This window comes from Apium graveolens, chromosome 2 (genome assembly GCF_009905375.1).
Source record: "Apium graveolens cultivar Ventura chromosome 2, ASM990537v1, whole genome shotgun sequence".
In the NCBI taxonomy this organism is placed as follows: Eukaryota; Viridiplantae; Streptophyta; class Magnoliopsida; order Apiales; family Apiaceae; genus Apium; species Apium graveolens.
The window spans coordinates 93,584,752-93,598,444 of NC_133648.1; the positions used below are offsets into that span (position 1 = coordinate 93,584,752).

The 13,693-nt window shown below is 38.3% G+C and overlaps 1 non-coding gene across 1 annotated transcript; it reads left to right on the forward strand.

Moving 5' to 3' along the window:
- The first annotated feature begins 1,973 nt into the window (after positions 1 to 1,973).
- Positions 1,974 to 2,080, forward strand: LOC141709701 (small nucleolar RNA R71). The gene has a single exon (XR_012570266.1). It is a non-coding gene; the product is annotated as a small nucleolar RNA R71 (small nucleolar RNA).
- The last annotated feature ends 11,613 nt before the right edge of the window (positions 2,081 to 13,693 follow it).

Here is a 13,693-nt window from a genome sequence, read left to right on the forward strand (position 1 = left end):
CCGAATTGAATTCTCTCAAGATCCTCAAGAGCTTGTCCTCCTCACTACCTGAAAGGTCAGATGCAATAATAACAGGTAGAGTAGATGCATCACCTAAAAAAGCATACCTCAAGTGTTCAGGCAATGGTTTAAGCTCCAAGGTAGGTGCTTCCTCAATAGATGGTTTGAGCTTTCCTTCAGCATTTTTGAGGTCTGAAGTACCAAGAGATTCAAATGGCATGTCTAGCTTTCGCCTCCAAGGAGAAGCATTTAGATATTGTAGTTGCTCATTGCCATCCTCATCATCACTGTCAAAATCCCTCACTAAGGCTTTCTCTAATGCATCAGACATTAGCATATGATCAAGTTCTGAAGTAACCGCAGAATCAATCAAATCCACTTTTAAGCACTCCTCATCTTCTGTAGGGAATTTCATCACTTTGAATACATTGAATGTCACATCCTGATCCTGCACCCTCATAGTAAGTTCACCTTTCTGCACATCTATCAAGGTACGGCCTGTAGCCAAGAAAGGTCTCCCCAAGATTATGGGAATCTTCTTATCTTCCTCGAAATCCAGAATAACAAAGTCTGCAGGAAAGAAGAGCTTATCCACCTTTACTAGCACATCCTCCACTATGCCTCGTGGGTATGTAATAGAACAATCAGCCAATTGTAGAGACATGTAGGTGGGCTTTGGATCAGGCAAGTTCAACTTTTTGAAGATCGACAACGGCATCAGATTGATGCTTGCTCCCAAATCACAGAGGCACTTGTCAAAAGACAACTTGCCAATGGTGCAAGGAATGGTGAAGCTACCTGGATCTTTAAGCTTTGGAGGTAACTTTTATTGCAGCACAGCACTGCATTCTTCTGTTAAAGCAACGCTCTCCAGGTCATCCAGTTTTACCTTCCTTGAAAGAATACTCTTGATAAATTTCGCATAACTAGGCATTTGCTCCAGAGCCTCAGCGAAAGGTATATTAATGTGGAGTTTCTTGAACACCTCCAGAAACTTACCGAACTGCTTATCCAGCTTTTGTTGTTACAATCTCTTAGGGAAAGGTGGTGGAGGATAGAGCTGTTTCTCCCCTATATTACCCTCAGGCAGAGTGTGTTCAACAGTAGTCTTCCTTGGTTCCGCCGCTTTCTCCTTTTGTTTAGCTTCTTCATTACCAACTTCAGCTTCTCCTTCTTTTGCTTTTTCAGCATCAGCAACTTTTCCAGACCTTAAGGTTATAGCCTTGACTTGCTCTTTAGCTTCCTTCCTGCCTGGCACTTCAGTATCACTGGGAAGTGTGCCAGGTTGACGATTGAGCACTACATTCGCTATTTGACCAATTTGATTTTCCAAGGTCTTGATAGAGACCGCCTGACTTTTGCACAACAGCTTAAGTTCCTCAAAATCAGCACTAGAGGGTGGAGCTGCACCTCCTTGTTGAGGATATGATTGCCATTGAGCATAATGCTGTGGTTGCTGGAATTCAGGTGGATTGAACTGTTTACTTACGCCTTGCTGATATGGTTGCTGAATAACATTCTGATTATTACTCCAGCAGAAATTTGGATGATTTCTGTTGTTAGGATGATAAGTAGCTGGCACAGGCTGCTGTGGTCGCTGATACTTGTTCACATACTGAACAGATTCATTAACAAGAGAATACTAATCTGTAGCATGAGAACCTGCACAAAGCTCACAGACCATAGCTATCTGATTGACTTCATAGGTGGCTAGAGAATCGACCTTCATAGACAGCGTTTGGAGCTGCGCTGTAATAGCTGTAGCTGCATCAACTTCCAGAATACCTGCTACCTTCCCAGGCATCATCCTTTGAGTTGGGTTTTGATGCTCATTTGCAGCCATAGTCTCAATAAGATTATAAGCCTCAGTATAGCTTTTGACCCACAAGGCGCCTCCAGCTGCTGCATCGAGCATAGGCCGAGATTGGGCCCCCAAACCATTATAGAAACCAGTGATCACCATCCAATCAGGCATTCCACGATGTGGACACTTTCTCAACATTTCCTTGTAGCGCTCCCAAGCTTCGCACATAGATTCTGAAGGTTGCTGCGCAAACTGAGTAAGAGCACTCCTCATAGCCGCAGTCTTCGCCATTGGATAAACCTTCACCAGAAACTTTTGCGCAAGATCTTGCCAAGTAGTGATAGACCCAGCTGGTTCAGAATGTAACCAGTCCTTAGCTTTATCCCTCAGTGAGAATGGGAAAAGCCTCAGCTTGATAGCCTCATCAGTCACACCATTATATTTGAAAGTACTACAGATCTCGACAAAATTCCTTATGTGCATGTTGGGGTCTTCAGTCGCAGCACCTCCGAAAGAAACAGAATTCTGCACCATCTGAATAGTGCCCGACTTGATTTCAAAGTTATTGGCCTCAATAGCCGGGTGCATGATGCTAGACTGAATATCATCAATTTTAGGCCGAGAAAAGTCCATAAGAGCTGGATCTGCCGGAACTATACGATCACCCATGATTACTGGCTCTTTCTGCTCACTTCCTGAATCCGAATCTTCAAATTCTATCTTCTCCAGAATATCAAGAACTTCGTCTGTCTCCTCAGCCGTATCTAAAGTCCTCTTGCGAGTACGGGAATGTGTTTGCATAAACGCTCGCTAAGGTACCTGAAACACAACAGGAAACAATAAGTAACACGCCTTAATCACTGAGTCCTAATGACCACTGATGGTAATTACATAAACTAAACAAATATGCCGAGTCCCCGGCAGCGGCGCCAAAAACTTGTTAGGGCGAAAACGCGCGCTAATAATACACGCAAGTATACGCGTTCACAAGTAATATAGAATACTTTCTAGTTCGTTCCCACAGAGACTCAGACTAATTATGTTCAATTACACTCACTCACCAATGTATGATTACTTCTCAATGTTAAAACAATAACACTTAGAATTGATTAACTAATTATTAACTACAATTAACAACAAGAATTAAGCACTTAATTAACACTTGAATTAACAATATTAAAACACACATGAGATCACAACTTCATTACTACTTCCTTCAATAGTCATTGTTATTACCCTTAGCATGCAACAATGATGATATTAATCGAACAACACGAAACTGATAAAAGCCAACTTTCATTGTACTAATACCATTCTACCAAACATTCACAATTAAGATAGAAGGTGAATAGACATCAATTATGTTGAGTCCCTATATGTCTACAGAAATTGATAACATAACGATTTAAGCACAAGATATTCCTTTTGATTACATAGGGCAAATGAAACGGTTAGAGTTACCCACTAATCATGCATACTCATACATGAACCTATGCTAGCATGGCAAGTTCTAAATCTCAAGATCCACCGTCGCTTCACAAGAGATTAACAACCTATCTTATATGTTCGCGACACACATAAGACGAATAAGCACAATCAATACTAGATATCATACAATCATCACACACTAAGGTATTAAACAACTAACTAAAGAATTCCATAGTAAATCCGTTACGACCCCATGATCATGATTAGCCCATAATAGCACTCATTGTCATCATGGGTTCATATGAAAACATGATAATAACACACGAGAATAATAACTAAACTTATATTAAACCAGAGTACGTCACAAGAGTAAATAGGTTCAAAGTAAAGAAAACTAGCATCCAACGTTACAACAAAATAAAGAATCACAAGAAAATATGCTTCCTCTTCGTTGCGGTATGCTAAAACGGTCTTCTTCCTTATCTCCTCACTCTTTGATTAATACTACGATCCAACCTCTGTGAAACGTCTCTGAAAACTACTTATATGGGAATCCCATAATACCCATATATCTCAAAAGTTGGAAGTTAAACAGAACTAGGAGTCTGAAATAATAATTCTAATTTTCCGTCCCTGAGCGGCCGCTCAGCATTCCTGAGCGGGCGCTCAGCTTCCTGAGTGAGCGCCCGCTCAGCAGAGCTGAGCGGACGCTCAGACCCCTACTGGAAACTGCTCTGTTTTTCTCCCGTTTCTTCGCTGCAATCTGCTCCTATCTTCCCGCTTGCAATGCTAAACACATGTCAAGGCTTATTCTCGATGAAATCTCTCCAGAAATGCAATTATTACCCTGAAATGCACAAACACTAGAAAAATGCATCAAATACACAAAATACTTGATTTCAAGACACCAATTCAAGCCATTATAAGACATTCCAAGTGGTATAAAATGCCACTTATCAATGAAGAATGGAGATATTGACAAGTCATTTCTTCACTAGAGAACTCTAGAGATATCGATAAGTCAAAATATCACTAGAGATCTCTGAGATATCGATAAGTCTATTTATCATTAGAGATCTCTGAGATATCGATAAGTCTATTTATCACTAGAGATCTCTGAGATATCGATAAGTCTATTTATCACTAGAAAACTCAGAGTTATTGTGACGCCCTCAATCTCGGGGTTAGAAAATGAGGACTCACACACCTTTAATCTAATAATTAAATAAGCATAAACCTCGATTAACTACTAACAGGATCAACAGGATAAAGTATGAGACAAGATTATAACTACCAATCATAAAATATAACTTACAACCCCAAAATATTATTAAGTAAACATAAAAGATTCTGGCTGGGAACCGACAGATAACCCATTGTATCTTTAAAACTTTCCTTCTAAGTGCTCGCTCACTCAGAAATACCACTACCTACTCTGGTAACCGGAAGCCCTCAACACGATAGGGACCACCAGGTATGCTCTTACGAGCAGTGCGCCTAAGCCTGGCCATCTTCTTGCTTAACTGCCATGGTTAGATTAGAACGAAACATATGAGTATAAAACTCAGCAAGTAACTATAAAGCAGTTCTACGATATCAAATCCATAATATACTTTACCAAATTCGGGGCATTCTACTTTTTTTTTTGATCTAGGTGGCAGATTTCCAGCTTTTGGGTTAAGGTTTTGAAGGAACAATATGGAGCTTTTAAGGAACAAGGCTCAACGTAGGACGAAAGCCGACATTAATCACAAATCATTAAAGTATCAGAATAGATCTTTAAGAAAGAGGAAAACAACAGTATTTCATTATATGGAATCAATCATATGATCAACAGATTAAAAATTAGGGTTCTCGAGCTTTAAGCTTCACATTAACATAATCAACTCTTTTCAAATCAATATAAACCATTTTCATTTTCAAGAATCAATTTACTGAACAAAAGTTCCAGTTCCCTTTTTAAATAATCATTTAGAACCCTTGATTGGATAACTTCATCTTTCCATTTCATTATAATAAGGGTGATCAGCCCGTACCGACCTCCATACGGTCTTTTAGGTACCAATCGGCATAATTTCAGCCTTAAGTTGGACTAGGCCCGCTAGCCTCTTACCATGACTGGACTAGTCCCACTAGCCTCTTACGTCCCAATCCAATCCATCAGGAATTCGTTTGGAAAACCTTGAGTTTGGAAAAAGATAGGTTTTCTAAATTCATTTTATCATTACTAAGAATATGAAATCATTCCGACTCTTTCGAGTCGAAACTCATTCTTAAGTCAAATTTCAAGAAAAAAAAGTTTGGGGAGTGATTCAAGACAAGCAAGGAACAACTCTAAGGGTTCTGTATCAAGGATAACAAGGTACTTAAAATAGAAGGATCAACATATGTTTAGGGATCAATAGTGTGATCAAGAAGTGAGGTATCATTAAATAGGGTTTGAAAGGATAATTATAGGGTTCAATACAATTCATGGCTTAATAAATAACTTGAACAGAAAGGATAGGTTACCAAAAGGGTTGAATCAGTAAGCTTATCAATAACAGTGTATCAGAATCAAAACAGGATATCTCAAGTCATTAACAGGGGTTCATTAATTAACAATTCCATACTCCACATGGTATGAATACCAACCTCTCTATAACCATTTTCACAAGTAATGAGAGTTACTTGCCTGAATTTGCTTTCCTGAAGGTTGAACTACTGCCACCTAGTAAACCTTTCCCTTTCCTAGCCTGAATGCCCTCACGCTCCAAATCTACAATAAAAACCAAAACCTTAATCAGTTTCTCAACTCTCGTTCCATGAACGATCACTCAATTACGATAGCTCGATTATACTCTTGACTCAAATATACGAGTATAGCTTATACACATAAGCACATAGCACATAACACATTCCTTTCTCGTAACCTTTATATCTTTATATATACTTATCGATCGACGCGTACTTGCTTAACCTTAACTATTTCTCAAATCACACCAATATAACTCTTACGAGTACATGATTTATTCACAACTAAACCTTTTGCGACCATAACTGCCACTTATAGTTCTTTAATAACAAACACATTAATTCCCTTTTTCTTTTATTCCTTAATTCGAACCATAACAACAACCAATCACACAAATGAATCACATATCTCCTAGGATTTCACATGCAATCACTTAGCAAGGTATTGGAATCAAATCAGTCGCTTTTCTACTTATATACCATTCGGTTGATAAGTGGCATTTTATACCACTTAGAACGTCTTAAAATGGCTTAAATTGGTGTCTTGAAATCAAGTATTTTGTGTATTTGATGCGTTTTTCTAGTGTTTATGCATTTCAGGGTATTAGTTGCATTTCGGGGGAGGAATCATCAAGAATAAGCCTTGGCATGTGTTCATCATTGCGAGAGGAAAGGAACGGGCAGATTACGGCGAAGAAACGGAGCAAACTTGGATTTTTTCCAGTAGAGGCCTGCGCGCCCGCACAGCTATGCTGAGCAGCCGCGCAGTAACCTGCGCGCCCGCGCAGCTATGCTGAGCGGCCGCGCAGGGTGTAATAACCCCAATTTTTGAGAAATTTTTGAAACCCTTATGAATAGTGTTTTTGCTGAATGAGAAAACTTTTCATGCCACGCTATGTAGGGGTTCTGTTATTGATCTTATGGGATATTATTAGTACTCTATGTGGTATATAAGTGTATGTAAAGATCGTCAGAATCCAATTCTGAACACTTTGGTTTTTCCCGGAAATCCACTAGATACGGAGAGAATTGAGTATAAGGTAACAGGATAAAAAGGATTTAAATTAAAGGATTATAAGAGAGGATCATAAAAGGAATATAATATATTAAGAAAGGTTAAGGGAACCTAAGTAATAAGATCCCGGGTATGATCCCTCAAACGATAAACGAGAACGAAAGATAAGCGAACCGTAAAACAAATAAGTGACCAAGAGACAAGCTTGTACAAGAAGCCAGGGATTGTGACATCATCAAACCACAAGGTATGGACAAGTGGGAGCATTATGACATGTGCAAGGTGACATAAGCATGACATGGGAAGGAAGGAGGTGTGGTTGAAAGAGAACCACACAAATTCAAGGGCAACAAGGTAATTGACTAAATCAAACAAAACAAAAACCTAGCAACCAAGCAAAACAAATCACAAAACACCAAATCCTCCATTTCTTCATGAAGCTCTCGGCTTCTTTCTTAAGAAATGGGAAGTCCAAGCTCCTCCACTTGCTATTTTACAAGGTAATTATCCTAGCTTCTCCTAGATAAGTTACATACTTCCTATAAGTTTAAGCTTCTAAATCCAAGCCAATCTTTTTCTATAAATCATCAAAGAAGATGGTGAATAGTGTTTTCAAGAACTAAAATTTGTGTTCTTGAAGTTTTGTTTAGATTAAGCTTGGATAAGGACTTTAAGGGTGATTCCAAGCCATTCTCTTGATTCTCCACTCTCCAAGGAAGGTATAAACTTCAAACCCTAGCTTTAGTTTTGAGTAATTAGGATTGAATGTGTTTGATATAGCATATGTGAAGCATGATGCTTGATTGGTTGAAGTTTGGTTGAGTTTGTAGAGATTAGTTGGTTTTGTTGCATTGTTGGAGTTGTAAATCTTGGTAATTAGTTAAAGAACCTAAGTAAAGCTTTTAGTTCATGTGAGGAATAAGTATAAATGGTTAAAGTGGATTTGTTGGGGCTGTTATGATGTGGTTTGGAGGGATATTGGTTGTATGATTGATTTGGGGTTGATTTGTGGTTGGTATTGAATGGTTTAAAATTTGGGAAATCGCGTAAACATAGCCGTCGTAACGTCCGATTTTCTGTAGACTGTTTTTGTGCATAACATTAGGACCCGAGAACCCCCTGCTAGATTATGACCACTGCCATTTTTAGATAGCTCATGTTACGAGCTTCGTTTTGATATGTAGTTCGTTCGATTCCGATGCACGGTTTAGGAGAAACGACCGTTTCAAGTAACGGCGTTTCGCGAACGAAACTTTTTCCCTCGCCTTACTTTGAAACATAGGTTAAAGGCCAAAAAGGGTTAATTAAGGTATGAAACATTTATGGTAAGTGTGTTAGGCAGTTGGTAAGACACTCGCGAAGGAATCGCTTTAAAACTCGTAAAGGTTAAATTATTAAAAATGGTGGAGCCGAGGGTACCCGAGTGACTTAAGCAAATCAGTGAGCGCAAAACAAGCGTTAGAGTCTAAGTTAGTTAAAGTATAGATTTACAAGTGATTTTGGTTTAATTCCAACTTACTTGTTGTTTATAGGTTATCAGACTCGTCCTGAGCCTTTCTCACCCCCAAGTCGCTCAGGCAAGTATTCTATCCGTTATACTGTTGTTGTGATGTATACACTTGTATATGCATTATCTTGCGATAGATGCATGTTGGTTATTTAGCAAATTCTTGCGATATATTGTAGCATGTGATATGGTATATATGCATGCCGGTTTCATATTCTTGAAATATATATCTGTTGGTTCAGTTGATAATACCTATGCTAGAGGATAGCGGTATCTTGCATATACCCTTAGTATAGGGACCCAAAGGTGAAAATATTTTCTAAAACCGGGAGTCGAGGATCCCGAGTAGATTTTATATATATGGATATGGATATATATATATATATTTATATATATATGGTTATAGTTTTCCAAACTATTAATCGAATAAGGTTTATTCGATAACTTTAAACTTTATTATTTATTGAATATTATTTCGAATATTATTCGAAGGCGTATGACTCCTTTTATTTATTTATCTGAATATTATTTGAATATTCATTCGAGGGCTTATGACTCTTTTATTTATTTATCTGAATATTATTTGAATATTCATTCGAGGGCTTATGACTCTTTTATTTATTTATCTGAATATTATTTGAATATTCATTCGAGGGCTTATGACTCTTTTATTTATTTATCTGAATATTATTTGAATATTCATTTGAGGATCTATGACTCCGATTATGTGCTGAGATATATTCTTTATTTTATTAAAGAATAAGGTGTCAATAATCAAACTTATTTTCGATTATTCAAATAAAGATAATACTTTCATATAAGTATATCTTGGGTTATTTAATACTCGTTTCAAGTATAAGTTTTAATACTTCTACTTCAATTATTTTTATAAAGATTATTCTTTATGGGAATATTATATTAAATAATAATATTCAGTTATTTTCTAATATTCTGGGGACTGATTTACTTCATTAAATCAGCCTTACTCCAAACACTCTTTAAAGTGTTTTCGAGTCTTCAAAATGATTTTTAAAAGTCAGAGCGGATCCCAAAACTCATTTTTATATTTAAGATCTTCCTTTTTAAGGGGATTTAAATACTCGCTCAAAACCTGGGGAATCCGGCTCTGTGGTGTATTTTATATTCGCAACGAGGTTGCAGATTTGGTAAATGAATTGATTACTTGCCCAACGTTCGGGAAGTAAGCCCATCTCATTGAGTCGGCATAAGCGACAGGCCGGGGTACGGTCTATTATTGTGTAAGTGGCTGGGTGGCAGTCCATCAACGCGTGAGGGGCCGGGGTACGGTCTAGCGCGAGGTCCTAATGCGGCCAGGGTGATGACCGGTGAGGAATTCATCCATCTACAGTAGAAAAGGTTACTTATTGGTATCTTTGCCTGATCAGCAAGATATCGGGTTTATGCCAAAATTCTTTTCCTTTCCAAAATTCATTGGATGTTTCAAACTCTGTTCATACTTTACATAACAGAGGTTCCAGGAAATGTTTAAAGAGATATATATATGGGGATATATATATATATCGGGACTAAATAAAGTATCTCATAACTTTTTCATTCAATAATATTTCAAAGATTGAATCTATTCAAATCTTGTCTTGTAGTCTCATCCATGTGATGAACTTTTGAAACTGATTATAACTTGAACGGTGGTAGTTCAAGCAGTATTTGGGAAAGATATAAGTATATTGGGGTATCTTGTAACTTCATCTTTTAAACTTATATCTAGTTAATAATTGTCTTATGAATGACAAAGATTTTCAGAAAAACGTTGAGACAAGGTTAGATATATGAGATCACCTTGCAACGATATTTTTTTTATATATACAGTTATACACTGGGATTTTGTGTATATTATGCATGGAAGAGGACTTCCAATATTTTGAAAAGTATATATGTATATATACTGAATATTTTGCGACTTCATCGCATTAAGATATCAAACTTGGTTCATTTCTTTTGACCAAGACTTTCATGAGTACTGTGAGAAGGCTCATATACTAGTAAGTATATACTAGTAATTATCTTACACACGATAAAAGATTCTAGTAAGTATCCATTTAGATACTTATATTATTGTTATGACTATATATTATCTTGCGAGCTGTAAGGCTCACTCTTGCTTTATTTCTTCATCACACAACAACAGTTAGGAAAGATGGCCAGACTCCAGCAGACCCCGCGCAAGCGCGTGGGAAGCGTCCCGCGTCTTCCCGATGATGTTGTGGCTGCTATAGCTGCAGAGGTAGATCTATTGGTAGATCAGGCATTCTATTTTTGAGAATCAATTATGTATAATTATAACTTGTGGCAGATAATGGCAATTAACTGTAAATTATCAAGTAATCTTTTTTGGGTTGTAATAATTTTAAATTATGGATTCAAAGACTTGTACTTATTTGAATTTCATCTCTGAGACTATAACGGGTTGTGGTGTGTGTTAGTGTGGGGTCACAGCATGAGGTTATTTATTATTAATTAAGTGAAGTGATATTGTGGAAAGAAAGACCGTGACGACCCGGATCCCCGACCCCGGATCTGGGGGTGTTACAGAAATGGTATCAGAGCTAAGCGTTATAAACCTCAGAGATGATGGGACGTTAAGATAATAAGTTAACTAAGATAATAAGAACTCTTGCCAAGTTCATAGTCGGGCTACCTAACGTAGCACTGACAGTTAAAACCCTTATGGGAACCCTTATAAATATCGTGATAGAAGCGTAGTTCGTTATCGTAGATGGTAGCGGGACTCCGAACCCTGAGGTTGAGGAGCAACAGCGCGATGATGTTTTATTACTAACTGGAGATCAGATTGTGGATCCAATAGAGCGTCCTAATGCAGGACCGGATGATGTTGATATTGAGGATGTAGCGGTTGAGGAGGTTGTCCTAGAAGGGATAGTTGTTGAGGAGGATCCCAAGGAGGATCCTGACAAGATTGGATAAAGGACCACTGATGAATTGATGACCATGGTTAGGTCGACTACCAGAGGTAGGATTGGTCGGTCACTACCGGAGGTTCGTTCAAGTTTGTAAAGATAGTAGCCCCTTTAACGCGGCTTACTCGTAAGACTGAGAAGTTCGAATGGACAGAGAAATGCGAGAACAGCTTTCAAGAACTGAAGCAGAGGTTGGTGATGGCCCCTATGCTGGCGTTGCCGGATGGAAAAGGAGATTTTGTGATTTGTAAGTGACGCTTCACATAAGGAATTAGGGTGCTTCTTATACAGCACAGCAAGGTAATCGCGTACGCGTCAAGATAATTAAGGGAATATAAAATTCGATATCCCCACCCATGAGCTTGGGCTCGTGGCAATAGGTTTGCCCTAAATATTGGAGGCACTACTTGTATGGATAGAAGTGCGAGATTTACACAAACCATAGGAGCTCTAGTACATTTTGCGTAGAAAGAGCTCAACATACGCCAGAGGAGGCGGTTAGAGCTAATCAAGAATTATGATTGGGAGATTCTTTATCATTCGGGGAAAGCCAATATGGTGGCTGATGCCCTTAGTAAAAAGGAGAGACTCAAGATGATAATGTCTTTTGGAGAGTTTATAAGAGATTTTGAGAAAATGGAAATAGTAGTGAAGGTAACCGGAGCCGGTACCGAAAAGCTGTTTGAGATAGCAATACAGCCCGAATTATTGGAAAAGAACATATTGTGCCAGTAAAAGTGATGAATGAAGGCAGAGAGCCAACAAATAAATATGAGATTAATACCGAGAAAGATGATAAGGGAATAATGAGGTATTCCTATAGAATTTGGGTTCTGAAAGTTCAAGAGCGTAAGGATGAGAACTTAGATGAGAGCCATAGTTTGAGGAATAAGATTTAGAGCAAACCCTGAACGTGATAGTCAGGGAGGTCGCCATCAAGATAGAAGGAACCCATGACATAATGGAGTGGAAAATGAGGATTTTAAATTAAAGGATGACCCCGATTATGGGGAGGAGGAGGAAATGTTCAGACTTAAGAAACAGAAGTCGAGTAAGGAAAGGAGACCCGAGACGGTACTCCTATATGATAATTTATGGCCCTTTCTAGACAGAACTTAGACTATTATTCCCACCCACCACCCTGAGGAAACAATGCGGTGAGAAATTCTCTCAGGACCTTTAAATCGCTAGGCTCTCAGAGTTCCAAGGAACAAGCTGACCCAGTCGAGGCAAGAGCCTGGCTAAAGGAAATGCAGGAATCATTTGAGATTTTAAATAATTGACGAAACACAAAAGAGTGTTTTTGTCACTTACCCTCCTAAGAGAGAGACCACCCGCTGGTAAAAGGCCAAGGAAGGCACGAAGCCAGAGGTTATGGTAAACTGATTTAAGTTCAGTAAGTTGTTTTCGGGAAAGTACTTCCCAAGGTTATGGAAATAGTGTAAAAGCTTTAGAGCCAGAACAAAGGCAGACGAGTATGATGAATTATGAATCTAAGTTGTAAAAGTTGTCAAGATTCGTTCTGAGGACACGAATCCAGAATGACGGGATGTTTGAAATCAATGCTTATGTTGTGTTGGTTCATGAAATAACGATAAGAGAAAGGAAAATAAAAAGAAACTGAAGTGGAAAGGAATATAAAGGCAATAGAGTTTGAGGAATGATAAAGGAATTGGGTATGAGGAAACCCTAAAGACTCGTAGCAATAGAAATAGAAAAGTATGTAATCGTCAGGATGAGGGTGATTCACCATGAGTTAAAGTTGCTGGGTGAAGGCATAAGAGATACATATATTTTATCCCTAGTAAGTTGGGAGGATTCAAGGAAACCTTGAGATAGTTCGAAGGATAAATAATAAGACGCGGATAGACTAAGGAGACAAGAAAGTAAGAAGGTAGGAAAATTGGATGAAGGAAGTGACCTTCAAGAATGTGAAATGTAAGACCGGTGGCTCGATACCCAGAAAGGGAGGCGCCAGGTATGAGAGATATCCCAACATTGAGGTGACTGTTGAGATAAACAACGAAAGTAAATAAGGAATTATTAAGAAGAGGTTCACGTTGAACACGACCAATATCTTCCAGAACATCCTTGTTATCGTTACCAAATTAGGCAAGACAAGCGGATAACCGTTGCTATCTTTTGGAGGCCATATTGATTGACCCCATTTTGAATACAGATGTTATGGTAGAATTAGACATATACTATCGAGGTGGGAATGATTGAATAAGACCCCCTTATCAGGGATA